At 52.6% G+C, this 12,557-nt stretch overlaps 1 protein-coding gene across 2 annotated transcripts in view; it reads right to left on the reverse strand.

The window, feature by feature from the left end:
- LOC140389267 (low-density lipoprotein receptor-related protein 2-like) overlaps nucleotides 1-12,557 on the reverse strand; it is a 533,746-nt gene that overhangs the window by 370,800 nt on the left and 150,389 nt on the right. The window lies entirely within an intron of this gene.

Here is a 12,557-nt window from a genome sequence, read left to right on the forward strand (position 1 = left end):
GATGCTGCAATATGTCCATTTTGAGAAGTATCTACTTAAAAGTGGACTGATTTTATAATAGTTCAATGGGAAATACCTCAAAAAAGTGATGTTATTCCTGAAATGAGTGTTGTGTTTATTGATTTGAAAGTGTTGGTTAAGTTTAATGCACTTGATAACTCAATTCTCTGTTCCCACATTCCCATTTTTGATTGTGTATTTACAACTAATCAAAGAACTTCAGAGTTCTCCATGAGCAGTATGGTCATAAACGTGGACTTGCAAGACTTTGTATTTTACTCTTCTCATGTGAACTCACCATTTCCTAATAATCCTCTGCAGATTTTATCCAACCTGCTGAAACACCACAGAGCATGAACAGTCTTATAGGAGCATTGCGTATAATTCAGTAAACTGATAGTCAGGAACAGTATCAGTGGTTGCCAATACAAAAACAAAATAAATGTCTGACTTCAGAAAGGGGCAAGACACCGTGTCTTGTCTAATGAGGGGCAATTGATCCATGCCAACAGAATTTGATGGCTCAGGAAAATTCCAGGCAAAGGAGCTGGGCAGCCTCTTCAGGGCAAGAACCAATGTCTTCAGTCGGAATGAGCCAGGAGCAGTGAGTGCATTGTCATGTGAGAGTACCTTTAAGAAATGGATGTTTAAGCAATGTACCTTTAAGAAATGGAGCTGATCATATTACTGAAGCGATGTCAGAGGGTGGGGGGAGCTGAGCTCACGTCTGCTTTTTTGAGTTTCAGTTTGAGAAGGCAGCTGGGAGTGTCTGTGTGTTTTGCTGTGAGCTGCATGAAGAAACACAGAGCTGGTCTGCTGATTTCTGCAATCCAAAGACTATAAATATATTGAATATAACCTAATGTGTTCTTATTTTTGAAGGTTTGAAGTCTTTTGGACGTTTAAAGGAACAGTTTGAAGGATTATTTAGTGTTGTAGTCTTTTGGGGTTATCTTTGAAGTAATGGGTGTTAAGATATTCAATGTTTGTTTTTAAAAGGTTAACTTGAGTTCATAGAATAAACATTGGGCGGGATTCTCCACTCCCGCGCCGAAGTGGCGGCGCCGTCGTGAACGCCGTTGAGGTTCACAACGGCGCGAAACGGCCCCGATCCCGACCGATTCAGGCCCTGACAATGGGCTAGGATCGGGACCGCGTCATCTACACGCGCCAGGCCTTGTCGCCCGCGTAAAGGCGGCGCCGCATAGATGACGCAGCCGGCGCCGCATAACTGGCGTCATCCGCGCATGCGTGGTTGCCGTCCTCTCTAAGTCCGCCCCACAAGAAGATGTCAGACGGATCTTGCGGGGCCGCGGAAGGAAGGAGGTCCTCCTTCAGAGAGGACGGCCCGACGATCGGTGGGCACCGATCACGGGCCATGCCACATTTTAGGTACCCCCCGGTGCAGGATCCCCCCTCCACCCCACCCCCCCCTCCGCAGGCCTCCCCCCCAGCATTCACGCGCCGTTCACGACGGCAGCGACCAGGTGTGGACGGCGCTGGGGGGAACCCGTCGTTTTGGCCTGGCCGCTCGGCCCATCCGGGCCTGAGAATAGCGGGGGTGCCAGAGCATCGCCATTTTGTGTGTCTCCGCCGATTCTCCGACCTGCGGAACTCGACGGGGCCGTTCCCACCGCTTGGGAGAATCGCGGGAGGGCGTCGGACCGTCGTCCCGGGAAATTTTGGCGGCCCAGGCGATTCTCCCAACCGGCGCGGGAGTGGAGAATCTCGCCCAATGTTTTGTTTTAAAAACCACTTGTCCATTTCTGCTGTATCACACCTGGAGAATACGCCGTGTGCTTCCCACACCACAATCTATTAAAAGTTGGGGGTCGTTTGAACTCCAGGAAATACTTTGGTGTTCTGTAAACCTGGACCCATAACAGCATTCTGAAGAAGGGTAGGAGCCAGAAGCCATGCAGAGGGGAGGGAGAGAGACTAGCAGCAGGCAGAAGAAGCTGGAGGCCTTGAATGGTGAGCTGCAGCATGGTCGGAACAAGGGCTTGAAATAGAACATCCAAATCCTCTGCTGGAGTTTGGAGAACTGGGGCGAGATTCTCCGATATTCCGCCGGGTCGGAGAATCGCCGGGGGCTGGCGTGAATCTCGCCCCCACCGGTTGCCGAAGTCTCCACCACCGGATATTCGGCGGGGGCGGGTATCGCGCCGCGCCGGTTGGCGGGCCCCCCCGCTCGATTCTCCGGCCCAGATGGGCCGAAGTTGCCGCTGAAATGCCTGTCCCGCCGGCGTAAATTAAACCACCTACCTTACCGGCAGAACAAGGTGGCGCGGGCGGCCTCCAGGGTCCTGGGGAGGGCGCGGGCCGATCTGGCCCCGGGGGTGCCCCCACGGTGGCCTGGCCTGCGATTGGCGCCCACCGGTCTGCGGGCGGGCCTGTGCCATGAGGGCACTCTTTCCCTTCCGCCTCCGCCACGGTCTCCACCATGGCGGAGGGGGAAGAGACTCCCTCCACTGCGCATGCGCAGGAATGCTGTCAGCGGCCGCTGATGCTCCTGCGCATGCGCCGCCCGGAGATGTCATTTCCACGCCGGCTGGCGGGGCACCAAAGGCCTTTTCCGCCAGTTGGCGGGGCGGAAATTCGTCCGGCGCTGACCTAGCCCCTCAAGCTTGGGGCTCGGCCCCCAAAGATGCGGAGCATTCGGCAACTTTGGGGCGGCGCGATGCCTGTCTGATTTGCGCCGTTTTGGGCGCCAGTCGGCGGACATCGCGCCGTTTCCGGAGAATTTCGCCCATGATGTGGGAATTGGAGCAATGATACCATTGCCAGAGACCAAGGTGGACCGCCTAGATAGCACCTCTGAGTCCGAGAAGCCCAAAGTGAGAAACGTACCCTACCTGGTCTGGATGGCAAAGTAATCTAGCTCACAAAGTGAGGAGAATTAGCAATAAAAGTTACACTATGCTGCTTATTGTCACAAGTAGGCTTTAATGATGTTACTGTGAAAAGCCCCTTGTCGCCACATTCCTGCGCCTGTTCGGGGAGGCTAGAACGGGAATATGAACCCACGCTGCTGGTCTTGTTCTGCATTACAAGCCAGCTGTCATAGCCCACTATGCTAAACAAGGCATCCCTGCTCTCACTGCTCTACAACCAACTCTTTGAAGATGTAACTAGTAGAGTTGACCAGGGAGAACCGGTGAATGTGGTTTATTTAGACTTTCAGAAGGCTTTCAACAAGTCTCACATAGCAGATTCCTCTGTAAAGTTAAAGTGCATGGGATTGTGGGTATTATCTTGAGATGGACAGAAAACTGGTCAGCAGACAGGAAGCTAAGAGTTGGAATAAATTGGTATTTTTCCTGTTGTCAGGCAGTGACTAATGGGTACCTCAGGAATCTTAGGACACCAACTGTTCACATTATAAATAATGATTTGGACGAAAAAATTATCTCCAAATTTTTGACACAAAGTTAGATGGGAAGGTGAGCTGTGAGGAGAATGCAGAGATGCATCAGCAGTATAATGTGGCTAAATCTGAGGTCATCCACTCGGTGGAAAAAATAGGAAGGCAGATTATTATTTGAAAAGGTATGCATTGAGAGAAGTGAATACTCAGCATGACCTTGGTGTCCTCATGCACCAGTCACTGAAAGTAAGTGTGCAGGTACTTCAGGCAGTAAAGAAGGAAAATGGTATGTTGGCCTTCGAAGCGGGAGGATTTGCGTATAGGAAGAGAGATGTTTCACAGCAATTGTATAGGTGTCCTTATCTGAGGAAGGATGTTCTTGCTATGGAGGGAGTGTAGCGAAGGTTTACCAGGCTGAATTCTGGGATGACGGGACTGTCATATGAGGAGAGACTAAGTCGGTTCGGATTATATTAATTGGAGTTTAGAAGAGTGAGAGAGAATCTCATCGAAACTTATAAAATTCTAACAGAATTAGACAGGGTAGATTCAGAAAGAATGTTCCCGATGGTTGGGGTGTCCAGAACTAGGGGCGTCATTCTCCGACCCCCCGCCGGGTCGGAGAATGGCCGTTGGCCGCCGTGAATCCCGCCCCCGCCCCCGCCGAAGTCTCCGGTACCGGAGATTGGGCGGGGGCGGGAATCGGGCCGCGCCGGTTGGCGGGACCCCCCGCTCAATTCTCCGGCCCGGATGGGTCGAAGTTCCGCCCAGAAATTGCCTGTCCCGCCGGCGTAAATCAAAGCTGGTATTTACCGGCAGGACCAGGCGGCGTGGGCGGGCTCCGGGGTCCTGGGGGGGGCGCGGGGCGATCTGACCCCGGGGGGTGCCCCCATGGTGGCCTGGCCCGCGATTGGGGCCCACCGATCCGCGGGCGGGCCTGTGCTGTGGGGGCACTCTTTCCCTTCCGCCTCCGCCACGGCCTCCACCATGGCGGAGGCGGAAGAGACTCTCCCCATTGCGCATGCGCGGGAAACTGTCGGCGGCCGCTGACGCTCCCGCGCATGCGCCGCATTTCCGCGCCAGCTGGCGGGGCACCAAACGCCATTTCCGCCAGCTGGCGGGGCAACAAACGCCATTTCCGCCAGCTGGTGGGGCGGAAATCCCTCCGGCGCCGGCCTAGCCCCTCAATGTTGGGGCTCGGCCCCCAAAGATGCGGAGCATTCCACACCTTTGGGCCGGCGCGATGCCCGTCTGATTGGCGCCGTTTTTGGCGCCAGTCGGCGGACATCGCGCCGTTGTGGGAGAAGTTCACCCTAGGTGTCGTAGTTTGAGAATAAGGAGTAAACCTGACTGAAGTGAGGAGAAATTTCAATTCACTACCACACAACGTAGTTGAGGCCATAGCTGTTGGGGCTAAAGGGATCAAGGGATATGGGGCAAATGCAGGATCAGGGTATTGAACTTGATGATCAGCCATGGCCATAATGAATGGCAGAGCAGGCTCGAAGGACCAAATGGCCTCCTCCTGCTTCCATTCTCTATGTATGTTTCTCTGCTACATAGCTGATTGCAGACCAGGAGTTGAGCTCTCAACAGTTTTTTGGTGCGTCTGGAACATTGGGCCAGGATCGTCCATTGTAAATAATTCATTTCTGTGAGTCAAGCTTTTCATGGATGTACATAGAAGTTTGATGTGGGCACAATATTGGATCACTGTTTGGGAACTACTGAGCATTCTGATTGCTTAAATCCTATGTTACAGCCTGGAGGAGATGAATGATACCTATTAATTATGCATGCTCTAATAATCTCTCCAAGGTGGAGCACATGTCGGAATCCAGGATCTAGATGGCACCTGTTTGAGCTTCCATTAAAGGTGCAAAGACTAGAGTGTTTAATTTCTTTTTTTGAGGGTTTGGCTACAGAGCTCTTGGATTTGGCTGCACACCCATGTTAGACTGCAAGCTGATGATGGTGTCGACAAAGACATCACATAACATAAGAAGATGGAATGCTGGAAATAATCAGCAGATCCAACAGCATCTGTGTAGAGAGAAATGGAGTTAACAGACTGAATGTAATTTGCAAAGTGTAGGTCTCGGCAGCAGTCCCAGAAGCAGATCCCGGCACCACATGGAAGAAATATGGCTGGCTAACCACAATTAATCAAAATCCTGAAGGCGTAGAGCCTTGCCAAAGCTGTCACTGTTGTAATATATCTTTAATGGGTAGCAGTATGACACCACTGGAAGGGCAGTATGCCGTACAATCCAGATTTTGTTTCACTTTTACTTTTGAGCAGAGCACACACGCACAGCTCTGCTGCTGATGTCTTCAACCTTTCTACCTTTGCATAAATGTTCCCATGTGCCTGGTCTAAATAAGTGAACCTATATAATAATAATAATAATCTTTATTGTCACAAGTAGGCTTACATTAACACTGCAACGAAGTTACTGTGAAAATCCCCCAGTTGCCACACTACAACGTCTGCTCGGGCACACCGAGGGAGAATTCAGAATGTCCAATTCACCCAACAAGGGCATCTTTCAGGGCTTGTAGGAGGAAATCAGAGCACCCGGAGGAAACCCACGCAGACACGGGGAGAACTTGCGGACTCTGCACAGACAGTGTCCAAAGCCGGGATTCGAACCCGGGTCCCTGGCACTCTGAAGCAACAGTGCTAACTACTGTGCTACCGTGCCGCCCCACCTTTTGTCTTTCCCGTGGAGAAGCTGTGGCGAGGCATTGCTGAACCATAAGCAACCTGGTGTTTCTCCCACAGACCAAAGATGTGCAGGTTAGGTGGATTGGTCATGCTAAATTGCCCTTGGTGTCAAAAAAGGTTAGATGGGGTTACTGGGTTACGGGGAGAGGGTGGAGATGTGGGCTTAATTAGGGTGCACTTTCCAAGGGCTGCTGCAGACTCGATGGGCTGAATGGCCTCCTTCTGCACTGCAAATGCTATGCTATGCTATGTATGATGAGTAGAAACCCTCTAATTAACCAAGAAGATCTGGATGGAGATTTCAGAAGTCAGCAATCGTATGATCATCCCCTTGTCCTGGGTGCAATGCAACAAACAGCTCAAGGATTTCCCCCGCTCCACCAGGGTGAGTCCTACATACAGCTCATTTTGTTGGGACTTGTAATTGGCAACACAGGACAAATCGCCCCATTGGGAGGGTGTGACCAACCAAATGCTGGCAGTGGGAATTGAGTGCCAACAATACTTGTCTGAGCATTCATGGCCACATCTGGATGACAACTAGGTGTTTGTCTTTGCTTACCCTCTCCATGTCCCTTGACAGCAGTCACATGGAGTAAGCATTCCAGAGCCGCCATCTCAAGCAGAAGGATGTCGCAGCATACAAAGAACAAAGAAAAATTACAGCCAGGAACAAGCCCTTCGGCCCTCCAAGCCTGCATCGATCCACATCCTCTATCTAAAACTGTTGACTATTTTCTAAGGATCTGTATCCCTCTGCTCCCTGCCCATTCATGTATCTGTCTAGATACCTCCTAAATGACTCTATGGTGCCCGCCTCTACCACCTCTGCCGGCAACGTGTTCCAGGCACCCACCTTTCCACGCACATCTCCCTTAAACCTTTCCCCTCTCACCTTGAACTCGTGACCCCTAGTAATTAAGTCCCCCACTCTGGGGAAAAAGCTTGTTGCTATCCACCCTGTCTATACCTCTCATGATTTTGTAGACCTCAATGAGGTCCCCCCTCAACCTCCGTCTTTCTAATGAAAATAATCCTAATCTACTCAACCTCTCTTCATAGCTAATGCCCTCCATACCAGGCAATGTCCTGGTGAACCTCCTCTGCACCTTCTCCAAAGCATCCACATCCTTTTGGTAATGTGGTGACCAGAACTGTACGCAGTATTCCAAATGTGGCCGAACCAAAGTCCTATACAACTGTAACATGACCTGCCAACTCTTGTACTCAATACCCCTTCCGATGAAGGAAAGCATGCCATATGCCTTCTTGACCACTCTATCGACCTGCGCAGCCACCTTCAGGGTACAATGGACCTGAACACCCAGATCTCTCTGTACATCAATTTTCCCCAGGGCTTTTTCATTTACTGTGTAGTTCGCTCTTGAATTGGATCTTCAAAAATGCACCACCTCGCATTTGCCCGGATTGAACTCCATCTGCCATTTCTCTGCCCAACTCTCCAATCTATCTATATTCTGCTGTATTCTCTGACAGTCCCCTTCACTATCTGCTACTCCACCAATCTTATGTCATCTGCAAACTTGCTAATCAGACCACCTATACCTTCCTCCAGATCATTTATGTATTGTGGTAGTCACCACTGATTGTATAATAGTTGTAATGATGATTATTAGAGGTAATAGGGTAAGGTTCCTGTACTATAGGTACGGGGGTAAATCCCTGCCTGCTGGCTCCGCCCAGTAGGCGAAGTATAAATGTGTGTGCACACCCGAGCTGCTTTCATTCTGGTAGCAGCTGCAGGAGGCCACACATCTCTGCTTAATAAAGCCTCGATTACTCTCTACTCTCGTCTCGTAATTGATAGTGCATCAATTTATTAAGCAGAGATATTACAGTGATGGAACTACGCATCAAGTCAGATCGCCTACAGCTGCACCCTCAAGCAGCCAACTCCACGTCGGCCTGCGACCACTGGCTAGCTTGCTTCGAAAGCTACCTCAGATCATCGACCGAACAACCCTCGGATGCACAGAGGCTCCAGATCCTGTACTCACGGGTGAGCTCCGATATTTTCCCCCTTATCCGGGATGCGCCCACTTACACTAAAGCTATGGAGCTTCTGAAAGGACATTATATCCGGCCAATCAACAAACTCTACGCCAGGCACGTCCTGTCCACGAGGCAGCAACTCCCGGGTGAGTCATTAGACGATTTCTGGCGTGCCCTACACATCCTGGCAAAGACCTGTGATTGCCAGGCAGTTTCAGCTGTTGAGCATACGGAACTCTTATGCTAAGGGATGCTTTTGTTACGGGAATGGGATCGGCGTACATCCGCCAGCGCCTCTTAGAAGGGGGTACGCTCGACCTCGCGGCGACCAGGCAGCTCGCGAACCCGCTAACGATAGTCTCCCGTAACGTACAGTCGTACGCTCCCGACCGCACGGCGCCCTCATGGGCATCGTGGGCCCCACCAGCTCCCACCCCCAGCCCACCACAAGCATGCGCCGCGCGGTAGCCAGCCAACCCGGGGGGCCCAAATGCTACTTCTGCGGGCAGACCAATCACCCCCCGGCAGCCCTGCCCGGCGTGGAGTGCAATCTGCAAGACCTGTGGGAAGAAGGGACATTTTGCTGCTGTGTGCCAGGCCCAGCCGATCGCTGCTGTATCTAGGCCCAGCATTCCTGCACCCCCCACGTGCAACCCATGGACGCCACCATTTTCGTCCCCACAGACCACGTGCGGCCCGTGAGCACCGACACCTTCCTCCCAGCAGACCACGTGTGGCCTGTGGCACCGCCATCTTTAATGCCGCCCGCCGTGGGCGCCGCCATCTTCGGTGCCATTTTGGACGGCGCTTCAGGACCCCCGCTCGTCGGGGACTTCGTCTGGCCGTTCATCGCCTGCCACCGCCGCCGACCAGCCCAAGGCCTACCAACATCAGCCGCAGCTCGCCTCCATCACGCTCGACCAGTCCCAGCCTAACAACCTCACAACCGCAACGACGACGGTGAAAGTCGATGGGCACAAGACCTCCTGCCTTATTGACTCCGGGAGCACGGAAAGCTACATCCATCCCTCTACGGTAGGGCGCTGTTCCCTCGCGATACACCCCGTTATTCAGAGAATCTCCCTGGCCTCCGGATCCCATTCCGTGGAAATCCGGGGGTACTGCATCACCACCCTCACCGTCCAAGGCATAGAGTTCAGCAACTTCCGGCTCTACGTCCTCCCCAACCTCTGCGCTGCCCTGTTACTCGGCCTGGACTTCCAGTGCAACCTCCAAAGCCTAACTCTAAAATTCGGCAGACCCTTACCACCCCTCACCGTATGCGGCTTCACGACCCTTAAGGTCGACCCACCTTCCCTGTTTGCAAACCTCACCCCGGATTGCAAACCCGTCGCCACCAGGAGCAGACGGTACAGTGCCCAGGACAGGACCTTCATCAGGTCGGAGGTCCAGCGGCTGCTGCGGAAAGGCATCATTGAGGCCAGCAACAGCCCCTGGAGAGCCCAAGTGGGAGTAGTAAAGACTGGGGAGAAACACCGAGTGGTCATCGACTACAGTCAGACCATCAATCAGTACATGCAGCTTGAAGCGTACCCCCTCCCACGCATATCTGATGTGGTCAATCAGATTGCACAGTACCGGGTCTTTTCCACAGTGGACCTGAAATCTGCCTACCACCAGCTCCCCATCCGCAAGGTGGACCACCAATACACTGCGTTCGAAGCAGACTGCCGCCTTTACCATTTCCTATGGGTTCCTTTCGGCGCCACTAACGGGGTCTCGTCTTCCAACGTGAGATGGACCGAATGGTTGACCGGTATGGGCTGCGGGCCACATTCCTGTACCTAGATAACGTCACCATCTGCAGCCACGACCAGCAGGACCATGACGCTAACCTTTTCAAATTTCTCCACACCGCCAAACTCCTGAACCTCACGTACAATAAGGAGAAGTGCGTGTTCCGCACCAACCGATTAGCCATCCTTGGCTATGTGGTGCAAAATGGAGTTCTAGGGCCCGACCCCCTCATGGAACTCCCCCTCCCCCACTGACCCAAGGCCCTCAAACGATGCCACGGGTTTTTCTCCTATTATGCCCAGTGGGTCCCTAACTATGCGGACAAGGCCCGCTTACTCATCCACTCCACAGTTTTCCCCTGACGGCTGAGGCCCGCCAGGCCTTCAACCGCATCAAGGCAGACATCGCCAAGGCCACGATGCACGCGGTCGACAAGACCCTCCCCTTCCAAGTCGAGAGCGATGCATCGGACGTTGCTCTGGCCGCCACCCTCAACCAGGCAGACAGACCCGTGGCATTCTTTTCCCACACCCTCCATGCCTCCAAAATTCGGCACTCCTCTGTCGAAAAGGAGGCCCAAGCCATCGTGGAAGCTGTGCGGCATTGGAGGCATTACCTGGTCGGCAGGAGGTTCACTCTCCTCACTGACCAACAGTCGGTTGCCTTCATGTTCAATAATACGCAGTGGTGCAAGATCAAAAATGATAAAATCTTAAGGTGGAGGATCGAGCTCTCCGCCGACAATTACGAGATTTTGTATTGCCCGGGGAAACTCAACGGGCTCTATCCCGAGGTACATGTGCCAGCGCACAAGTGGACTGACTCCGGGCCCGACACGATGGTCTCTGTCACCCAGGGGTCACACGGTTCTTTCACTTCATAAAGGCCCGCAACCTGCCCTACTCCATAGTGGAGGTCAGGGCTGTTACCAGAGACTGCCAGGTCTGCGCGGAGTGCAAACCGCACTTCTACCGGCCAGACCGAGCGTACCTGGTGAAGGCCTCCCGCCCCTTTGAACGCCTCAGCATGGACTTCAAAGGGCCCCTCCCCTCCACCGACCGAAACTCGTACTTCCTGAACGTGGTCGATGAATACTCCCGATTCCCCTTCGCCGTCCCATGAGCCCGATATGATGTATGCCACAGTCATTGAAGCACTCCACAGCATCTTCGCCCGGTTCGGTTTCCCCGCTTACGTCCACAGTGACCGGGGATCCTCCTTTTATGAGTTATGAGCTGCGTCAGTTCCTGCTCAGCAAGGGCATTGCCTCGAGCAGGACGACCAGCTACAACCCCCGGTGAAACGGGCAGGTGGAGAGGGAGAATGGGACTGTCTGGAAGGCCGTCCTGCTGGCCCTTCGGTCTAAAAATCTCCCAGTCTCCCGCTGGCAGGAGGTCCTCCCCGACACGCTCCACTCCATTCGATCACTACTCTGCACTGCAACTAATGAAACCCACTGAATGTCTCCTTGCCTTCCCCAGGAACTCCAACTCCGGGGTTTCGCTCCCAACATGGCAGGCAGCTCCTGGACCTGTCCTCCTCTGCAAAAACGTGCAGATCCACAACCCGACCGGCTGAATTTGTAAATTTTCACCAAACTGTTAATTTTTCCACCACCCCAGCTGGACTCTTTTTATTTAACAAGGGGTGAATGTGTTAGTCACCACTGACTGTATAATAGTTGTAACGATGATTATTAGAGGTAATACGGTACGGCTCCTGTACTATAGGTACGGGGGTAAATCCCTGCCTGCTGGCTCCGCCCAGTAGGTGGAGTATAAATGTGTGTGCTCACCCGAGCTGCTTCCATTCTGGTAGAAGCTGCAGGCGGCCACACATCTCTGCTTAATAAAGCCTCGATTACTCTCTACTCTCGTCTCGTCGTAATTGATAGTGCATCATGTATATCACAAACAACAGTGGTCCCAGCACGGATCCCTGTGGAACACCACTGGTCACAGTTCTCCATTTTGAGTAATTCCCTTCCACTACTACTCTCTGTCTCCTGTTGCCCAGCCAGTTCTTTATCCATCTAGCTAATACACCCTGGACCCCATGAGACTTCACTTTCTCCATCAGCCTACCATGGGGAACCTTATCAAATGCCTTACTGAAGTCCATATATCTGACATCTACAGCCCTTCCCTCATCAATCAACATTGTCACTTCCTCAAAGAATTTTATTAAGTTGGTAAGACATGACCTCCCTTGCACAAAACCATGTTGCCTATCACTGATAAGCCCATTTTCTTCCAAATGGGAATAGATCCTATCCCTCAGTATCTTCTCCAGCAGCTTCCCTACCACTGATGTCAGGCTCATCCTCAACCAGGCAGACAGACCCGTGGCATTCTTTTCCCACACCCTGCATGCCTCCAAAATTCGGCACTCCTCTGTCGAAAAGGAGGCCCAAGCCATCGTGGAAGCTGTGCAGCATTGGAGGCATTACCTGGTCGGCAGGAGGTTCACTCTCCTCACTGACCAACGGTCGGTTGCCTTCATGTTCAATAATACGCAGTGGTGCAAGATCAAAAATTATAAAATCTTAAGGTGGAGGATCGAGCTCTCCGCCTACAATTACGAGATTTTGTATCGCCCCGGGAAACTCAACGGGCCCCCCGATGCTCTATCCCGAGGTACATGTGCCATGAACCTGGCTACTGCTGCCTTCCCCTGGTGAGCCATCTCCCT

This window comes from Scyliorhinus torazame, chromosome 2 (genome assembly GCF_047496885.1).
Source record: "Scyliorhinus torazame isolate Kashiwa2021f chromosome 2, sScyTor2.1, whole genome shotgun sequence".
NCBI lineage: Eukaryota > Metazoa > Chordata > Chondrichthyes > Carcharhiniformes > Scyliorhinidae > Scyliorhinus > Scyliorhinus torazame.